The sequence below is a fragment of the Pteropus alecto genome, unplaced genomic scaffold (assembly GCF_000325575.1).
Source record: "Pteropus alecto unplaced genomic scaffold, ASM32557v1 scaffold7, whole genome shotgun sequence".
Lineage (NCBI taxonomy): Eukaryota > Metazoa > Chordata > Mammalia > Chiroptera > Pteropodidae > Pteropus > Pteropus alecto.
The window spans coordinates 23,471,449-23,481,180 of NW_006494614.1; positions in this window are offsets into that span (position 1 = coordinate 23,471,449).

Consider the following 9,732-nt stretch of genomic DNA (forward strand, 5'->3'; position numbering starts at 1 on the left):
CATGACAGCATAAAAGGACAATTGATAAAAATTAGAAGATTGAAGGAGGGCGGAGAAAACTGAAGGAGAAAAGGGTATTAATATCCTCACTTTATGTGTGACAGGTGAGGGGGGACATGAGAAAATGAGATACTGTGTCAGAGGAAGCAAAGAAGTGTAAGTATATTAAAGTTATGAAGGTGAAGGTAACCAATAGAGCATCAAAAATAGTAATACATTTAAAATAGATAAACAGAAATAGCAACATAGCAAAATGTAACAAAGACATTAAAGATACAAAAGAATAGATTTTTTTTTTTGTATCAGGTAATATTTAAAGGAAAAATTTTATTAGAAGATAAAATAGTCATTGCAATTATACGTAAATATATCTTTGAATTTCCTGGCATCCAAGACAAAAAGGAGACTGTGATGGATGATGAAGTTTTTACATTTGATAAAAGGAAGCATTCAAGTTTGCTTAGAGATAATTTTTTTCTAGCACTAAAATTTGCAAGTTACATTGTGAATTCTTACGTAAAGAATGTTAACAATGAACAATTGTCTGCTAAAATTTAAATGGGCATATGCAAGGAGAAAGAATTTGGGATTTCCAGGGGAAATCTGGTTGGCTACCAAGAAGCCTGAAAATGAATTTGCTTTATGTGTACATCATTTATTCATTCCACTCAGCAAACATCCAAGCTCCTACATGTTCCAGGCACTGGATAGCAGCTACTGATTCTTTAGGACTGAACAAGGTAGTTCCTGTCCTCTCAGAACTTGGTCTAGAAATTTGTAGCTGAGTAGCTCTTGGCAGTTACTGGACCTTATCAATATCAAGTAAGACGGTGTGCATTTGATATGAATACATTTAAAAAATCACTATCAAATTAGAATTACAATGGAAAATATTCCAGTAACTGGGATGCTCACATCTCCAAACCATAACACATCCTTTCTTGGTATCATGATCAGAAGGCTACTTGATGAGCATGGAATTGAAATGATGTGAGATAGGTAGTTGGGAGGAACATTTCAGGCATTTGGTGATACATAATTAAGTACCCTCTTTTCTTCAGCAGAGGTTGCCTCTGAAGTGACCGCATTGTCCAAGTTCCCCAGTTTGAATTGTGTTGCCTGGACAGTCCTAAACACATATTGTATTTAACTGTACCCAAATGACACATTATTTTGCTAAATTTGTACATGCAGATTACACTATACTCTAGTTCTAAGAATCAATCTCTCTCCCCTCCCTCCCTTTCTCCCTCCTCACTCTTGCATGTGCACACACATTTTGCTTTAATGTTTATTGAGACCTACCTTATTTCTCATTAGCAAGTTCTTAGGAAGCACTTCTAGAACTACATGTAATTTTCAACCGATTTTACAGGGAATGTGAAAACTCTTCTCGAAACAGCCAGTAAGTATTGTTATAACTTAGGAATACTTCTGTGGAGAACTAAATTGGTGTGGAATATAGCTTTCTGTATGGTCCCCCCATAGACTACCTGCTTCAGCTCTACATTGAAGCTGCTGGATGGTACTGAAATCAAGGTTGAGCTCTGACAAGTATGAGTGTAAAGCAGTGTCTTGTCTGTAGAAGAAGTACATTTTTTGATAGCAGATGAGCAAGCAAAGTTAACACTTGGAGAGATTCATGGGCACTTATAGCTCCCTCATTTCCACATCAAGAGCTAGGTCCTTTGTGTGGTGAGACAGAGTGTATAACTAAAAGAAATTATTTACTTGTATAAAGTTCATTTAATGCTAACTACCATGTGCCAGAAACTGTTTTGGACTTTAATATTTAAAGAAAAGTTGTATAAAATTTGATAATATCTAATGTCCCCACCAATTCTAGTTCTACTTTCAATGACTATTTACTATTTTTATCTGAAACTTTTTAAAGACTTCACATTTGTATGTGTAAATCTTTTAAACATAAAAACTCTCTATTTATAGATGACCAGTGTGACCAGTAAAAGAATAACAAGGGAAATATAAGTTTATTCCTGATATATATAATAGCTCAAATGCTAACAAAACTCTAAGTCTGAAAAGCCACCTGTACTAGTGGGATTTAGTGATTTATTAACTTGGATGACTATTTAAGTGCCTACTGTGTATCAGAAACTGCTATGAATTAGAGACACAAATGAAAAAAACAAAATGATGCCTATTCTCAGAAGGTGTTTAGAAATCATGAGGCAAATAAATTCAAGAATAGAAAATTATAATGTAACAAAGCTATAGAGAGGTTATTACAGAATGCAATGAAGCTAAGAGTAACATGTGAAGCCTAGGGAAGGCCTAAGGCTCTTGAGATAAGTAAATGGTAATCCAATTACAGGCAATGAATTGTCCAAGCAGAAACAAACAGGATTCTGTTTAGTGAATCTATAAAGGCTGTAGACATTAGAAAGGCAGTAATGGTATGGAGAATCCTAAGGAGGCTGAGTGAATAGGAAGCAGGGCTGTATAAGAGGTGAGACCGACCAGTAACCCAAGAGCAGAAAGGGTAGGGCCTGACTCTGAGCAGTACTTACATGTGGTACTCTATAGTCAAATTTCCCCCTCAAAATTAGACTCAACCTGGGAAAAAGAAGGGAACCCCAAATTGACAATAACCTTCAGCTCCCCAAGTAGTATGAGAAATAGAAATTAAATTGCTGTAGAAATTCTAGTTCTTGTATGCCTGAGTTTACAAAGTGATATTTTCACCTGCTGAAGCTAAGTAAACTTAGTTAAAACACCAGTAAACCTTTTGATTCGACTGCCATTTAATTGTTCTATAAACTCGTTATTCCACTGGTGGAATGGAGAAAACAATCTCCTATTTACATTGTGTAAGTAAAACTTTTAATTGTACCTGCCATTTCAATGTTTGATTATTTCAGGGGTTGGCAAACTTTTTCTACAAAGGGTCAGATAGTAAATATTTTAGGTTTTGCAAGACCACATAAAGGACTGTGTCACATATTCTCCTTTTTAAAATTTCTTTTTACAACCCTTAAAAAAGACATATTTTGCTTAGATTCGGCCTGTTTGCTATAGTTTGCCAACTTGCATTACTCTGTTAATCATTTTGCTTAAGGTTGTTTTACTAAACGGCTTGGCAAATAACATAAAAAAATATGAAATTACGGAAGGGGGATTTTTAACCAATGTGAAAAAGAACGTTTTTCAAATGCTTTCAGCATGTTTTATTGTTTGTTAATGATTAAACTTTTGTTTTTAGCTTAAAGGTTAGATACGAGAATTCAAACAATTCAGAAGTTGTGACTGGACCAAAGTGATAATGAATAGAATATGCAGTGATCTTCAAATTTATTTGACCAGGGCTTTGTCCCATATCTTCTCATACAGAGTCCAGTTGAAGAAACGATGGACAAAATGATCTCTAAGGTAACTTCCACTTATAATATTTGTATTCCGTTTCTCTTTTGGTCAAAGAGAATTATAAATGTGACTCTAGAGTTGAAAATTGTGAGTACTAGTGATTTTTCTCTGTATCACATTTTCCTCATATGTAAAATTGTGATACTAATACTATCCCCTTCATGGGATTATTGGAGGCACTCAATTAGTATAAAGTGTTTAGTGTACTACCTCGTAGGTGGTAGACTCTCGATTCTTATTAGCCATTATTGCTGTTATTTCTAAGGTTCTTTTCTTTATTTCTTTATAATACTCTTTAATCATCAGGGCTTCAAACACTTTAAGAAATATTCCTGTACCTCAGCCTCTAGGTTAAGTAACTAATAGATTCAAAACAATCATTTATGTTATGAGAGCTGAGAGTGTAAGAAATCTTAGAGAGTAAATATTTTTGAGGCTTAAAAAAGAACTTTTGTAATGTAAATCATCAATGTCTCCATTTTTTTCTGTTTAGAGATCTTATTTTCTTCAAATTGTTTTTCAAACTTCCAAATAATGAAATGCAGTAATAATTATAATAATCTCAATTATTTCAGGCATAGAAGCAGTGAGTTGTAGTTAGAACGCTAATTAAAAAGGACAAGCCATAGTGTTCCACCTTCTTCACATTGCTTTCTTGCTGAGTCCCTTTGAAAAGGCTACAGTATAATCTTTGTCTTCTAGGTTTTTGTTTTTCTATTTACTTAAATGTACAGGGTGAAGAATTTTTCTTCAGTTCCTCGTGGGAACATTGTGAATTCAAACAATAACATTTGTAAATCTTTTTTTTTTTCTTGAAGAGTGAATAAAAAACTGTACACCTACCGTCATTGCAGAATAGAAAAACAAAGTAAATTAAATGAACATTTGCTGTCACTTTAGGGGCTGGAATCTGAAATTTATTACATAAGCTTCGGATTCCTCATTCTTACAACAAGCTTGTTTCCATCAACAGCAGGTAAAAGAAGAAAGAGAAGACATACTTGGGTCAAAATCCAACCTGAGTTACTTGGTAGCTGGGTGAATTAAGGCAAATTATTTTACTTCTGTAAGCCTATTCTTCATTTGTAAAATGCGTTCACATTATTTACCCTATTAAGTTATCAAAAGGATTCACAGCACCTAGAGCATAGTAAGCATTTAGCCCGTATCACCAAGGCCTGTTCTATAAACCCATGGCCTTAGGAAGGCATGGAGTTTTAAACTGAAAATGAATTTAATGCTTTTGTATGGAGCATATATATTCCAGTTGGTCACACTTCCAACCCCATAGCATCACACATTTGCAAATATATGCTCCAAGAAGACTTCTGAGTTTGGCCCTAGGCCCTGGGTTCTGTCCCTAGAGTTCAAATGGATAAGCTTCCCAAAGGAATAGTTAAACCAAACACAGATTTCTTTCTCTGTTCATTTAGTAACATTCCCTGTGGGCTGAATGTGAACAGAAGTGGAGAGCTGCAAAAATGTATAAAGCATAGCCCCTGTCCAAAGAGCTTTTCTATTCAATGATTTTTTTCCTAAAAGTTGGAAATTAAAATTACATAGTATATTATGACCAGGGTAAATGTGGAAAATTTAAAGGCATGTAAATACCAAACTATAATGACTTAAATTTCTATGTTACATTTAACTCACTCCAGTCTTAATCCTTTCCTTTTTCCTACAGCTTTCAAAACTGAACCTCTAATTTTTGATCTGTGCTACTTCAGGTGTCAATTTTTAGTGTAAAAAATACAGTTTCACACTATCAAAGATTAACGACCCCCAGGAGCCTTTCTCAACATGGTAGCTGTCTGTTATCTCAGTCTCTCTGTATTTAGTTGTTGAAGTAATTTTCTCAGAGGATTTTGTGCTTCTGTCTTTCAAAATTGTTTTTCTCTTTCCTTTGCTTTGACAGAAAAAGAAATTTCAGGTATGGAGGCTCCACATTTCCCAGCATGACTACTTTTCTACTCAGTAAAAGTGATTTCTCACCTTTTCTAAGTCACAATCTACTCTCTTTCTCCTGAATTTCTTTATAGCCAGTGCAAATTTTTGCCTTGATTCAGGTTGTTCATATGTAAAAGGGCCGTAGTTTTCCCTAATATGGATTAAAACAGTATTGAAAAATGCATCTTAACAACTCAATACATTTTAAACCTAGATATGATTTTGTCCCCCTACTATAAATTTTTAAATGAGGTAATCAAAAATCAAACAAAAAACTGGGTTTGTTCTCACTACACAAAAATCACAGCAACTTCAAAGTTATACTGTCTGTTCTGTCTTTTTGAAATAGAAGTCCACCAACCTGGAAGCATGGATTCAGGAGGCTGGCAGACCCTGGGCTTGTAGTCAGCTCAGTAGCTTATTAACTCTGTTCTGGACAGCTTGCTGTGAGAATTAGCAATCATATGTAAAGTACCTAGTGTGACACCTAGCTTTTAATAGACATTCAATAAAAAGTAGCTGCTATTATTTTATACACTGGTATTTCTGCAAACAACTAAAGCCACCCAACCATCTCTCTACCTTGGAATAACGGCTCGTTAATTGATTTCATCCATTGATGTTCCCCACCCTCCTGGATAAAAATCATCACTGTGGGGAATGTTTCAACATTTAGGCACAGCAGATGTTTTCTATAAAAAAGAAACTTTTGTAATTGTTTAGAGAGTTATATAATTTTTGAGAGTGTGGGAATCTTACTTAGGCAATCTTCAACCTTCAATTAACAGATACCGAAGAGGTAATTGAGCTGTGAATATGTTAACATTTCAATAGAAATCTTTCTTTACATTTACATCAGTGTTCCTATGACATTATTTGCCTCAGACCAGCAATTATTACAAGGATTCATGGTGACTTACCAAATGCAAAGCTTTTTCAATCAGAAACATGTTGTGAACTTTTACTGTGTGCCAGACTCTAGGCGATGCTGAGATTACAAAGACAAATATAACCTGCAAGACAGAACCCTTTCACACTTTCGAGGAAGTCACATTTCATAAATGGGCTTACTCATGAGCTCTGCGAAAAGCACAGATTGTATGACTCTAAACGACAGAGTGTGAGGCCAATATCAACAGCCCTTATTGCCAAGGCTCCTGTCCACCTTTAGTTGGTGGTTATAGACACTGTTTCCAAAATCCTTCAGCAAGATTTTCACTATAAGTTATGACCTTTGCTCCAAAGAAGTTCTTTATCTGATTGTAAGCCACTTGATCTGTAATGGCATTTTCCAGCAATCAACAGGCATTCTAGAACCCACCTTATGAAGCATATGTGTATGTGTCTGTTTAAACTAATAACTGTACACAACAAGCTAGTAATTGGTACTTCTGATCTTTTTTTATTCTTTATTTTGGCTAGAATACCAAATGTGGCTGTTTATTCCACTTCACTGATAATCAAGCATGAAAGAAGTTGGGGTTTTTACAAATAAATGAAAAATGAGGATCCTTTTAAATACAAAAAGCTTTAGGTAAACATTCTGTTGAAAGGAAAGGATTATGAAATATTAACCCTGGGCTTTGATTTATGATGTTAGGATTTTAAGCATAAATATTTAAAAACGGTAAATAGATTCTTTCATACCAAAGATAAGCACACTACTTGGTTCATTTACCTATAGAAATTGTAAGTAGTGCTGGACCTCTGTGTCCCTTTCTCATGCTCGAGTCCTAGAGCTTTGTGATTTGGGTTCAGTGTAATTTATTATAAACAGTGCTAAAAACATTAAATCCACTTTTTAAAAACATACTTTTTATGTAAATGTTATATTTTTATGTAAATCTTATATTTCCGTTTTATGTAAATCTTATATTTCCGTTTTATTAAGACTTGGAATCAACATTTTGAAAGGAAAACATTTTTAGTTAAAAGTGAAGAAAATCAGTTAGGAAAATATACTTTAGTTCTCAAATTCACCATGGACACAACTTTTTGAAAGTTTGTTTTAAGCTGTTCAGGAGATAACATCTGGTGTACATATTAGCATCAGGTTTATGCTTTCGTCTTAAAAAGTAATAGAATCTTGCCAACTTGGATAGTTAGTAGTCTATCATGTCAAATTTCTTGTGTCTTCACTTTTGGGAAAGAAAAGCTTGGTTGGTATGGTGAAATTTGTTATTCCTATGATGAAAATTGTCATTTCTGTGATTTTTTCTCACTTTAAATATCTTTAATATCTTTTTTACTTTTTATATATGGGCTTTGTAAATTTTTTATTATTAAAAACTAAGTTAAGGCAAAAGAGGCAGCCTTTGTAGTGCCTTTTTGGTATTCTTATCTTCTCTAGCTTCATGTTTCTCAATTTGCTTCCCAGACCAGAAGCATCGGCCTCATAAGAAAAACAACAGAAGAAGAAAACTCTAATGGAAATGATTTAACCAGATGAAAAGACTCTCACACTTTCAGGTTTTCAGAGCAGTCTTTCCCTTGTCCGTTCTGTCACCTCCAGCTCTCTATAATTTTGCTCTGTATTTTGGGCTAATCTTTTCTTTTTTAATTATTAATTTTTTTCAAATTGCAGTTGACATTTAATTATTTTATATTAGTTTTAGGTGAAAAGTGTAGTGGTTAGACATTTATATAATTTTTGAAGTGATTCCCACAGATTAGTCTAGTACCCATCAGCACTATACATAATTATTATAATAATAATTACTATATTTCTTATGCTATATTTTACATGCCTGTGACTATTTTGTAACTACCTATTTGAACTCCTTTGGGCTATTTTTTACTTTCCAGACTGGTAAACCTGTTTTCACCTGTGACTATCATCTATTTTTAGTTTGTCTATTGAAATTTTTAACAATTATATATATGCTATATAATTATTATATAATTTTAATTAAATGATTATATATTAAAGTTTAAATAATCATATGATAAATATATTAAATTCACTTAATTAAATTATATATACATGGTTTTCCAAAAAGTCTGTTTTTGGGCTCTAATAACATCTCTTTAAAATTTATTTTTAATTCTTTTGTGTCTTCACTTCTTCCTCAAAGGGAATGCTTTATTCTGTATGATCAGTTTGGCCTTCCTTTTTTAAAGTTACATGGTCCCATTTAGTATATTCTGATTTTCTTTACTTGCTCACTTATGATATGTTTGGTATTCAGATTGTTCTGGACTCTCCTCGCTGTCAGCAGTGAGTGTCTATCCTTGTGGATCATTAGTAGAGGAACCGAGCAAATCATTGACAGTCCTGGGAGAGAGAGATTCTCTGCCAGCAGGGACAGGAAAGAGGGCAGTTAAGCCCTCCATCAAGTTACTGCCCTCAGCTCCCCCTCAACCAAAGCTGTTAAGATGTAGCAAGCTCTCATAAGACCAAAGATAGTAAGCAAGCAAATTCAGCCCCACACTGCATCTTGCGCCTCTTCAAGAACCACAGAAACACCGGCATGCCTGTGTCCTGGAGGAAAGACAAGGCCTCTGAGCCACCTCTGGTACATCAGCTGTCTTAGGCATCAAGGATAACAATTCCTATACCTGCCTTCTCCACTGGAGATCATGCCACCTCAGATGTACCTGCAGCCCTCTACCTAGTTTGACTGCCTTGCTTGCCCAGGTCCACCAGGGAGGAAATGGGATATACAATCAAGCCACTAGAAGAGCCATATCTATTACATGATTTTACTAATTCTAATAGTTTTTAACAGATTATTTTCTGTTTCCTATATATGTAAAAGTATAAACTACATGTAATATTTTGTTCCTTTTTCTGAACAATGGCTAAGTCATTCATTTTATTACTTTTCTAAAACAACTGTGGCTTTTGGTCCTATATAATTTAGCTTGAATCCAAGCTATGGATTCAACTTAGCCAGGTCATTACACTATGAAGAAAATGGAGACATTGCAATTTAATTCTATGTAGGGATTAGATTTCAGCCTAGAGTAAGAAAAGTTTAATATATATTTCAGGAGATTTAGGTTCAACTCAGAAGTCATAAATTCTTACATACCTCACTGTTAGTTAAGAAATACATACTTGCCACTAGGAGTCTCTCCCTACTAAGAATTGATTTTAGATTGGTTTATTATATAAGTAATAATTCCTTATTTTATTTGTTTTTTTCCCCTAGGGTTTTTAAAAAATGTTATATTTTATGTATATATACACGACCATATGAAGTACTGCTACATTGCATAACCACTCGTGAAATGTTTCTCCTTAAAGTTGTGCACTGTAGCAGCCTTGCCCATATATATATAACTTTGCATAAATGCATACATGTGATTATACATATATACTGATCACATCTCCCACCCCACCTTTCCTCCCCGCTTCTTAATTGGATTCTCTCTTCCCCTTCATCTCTTCTTTATACC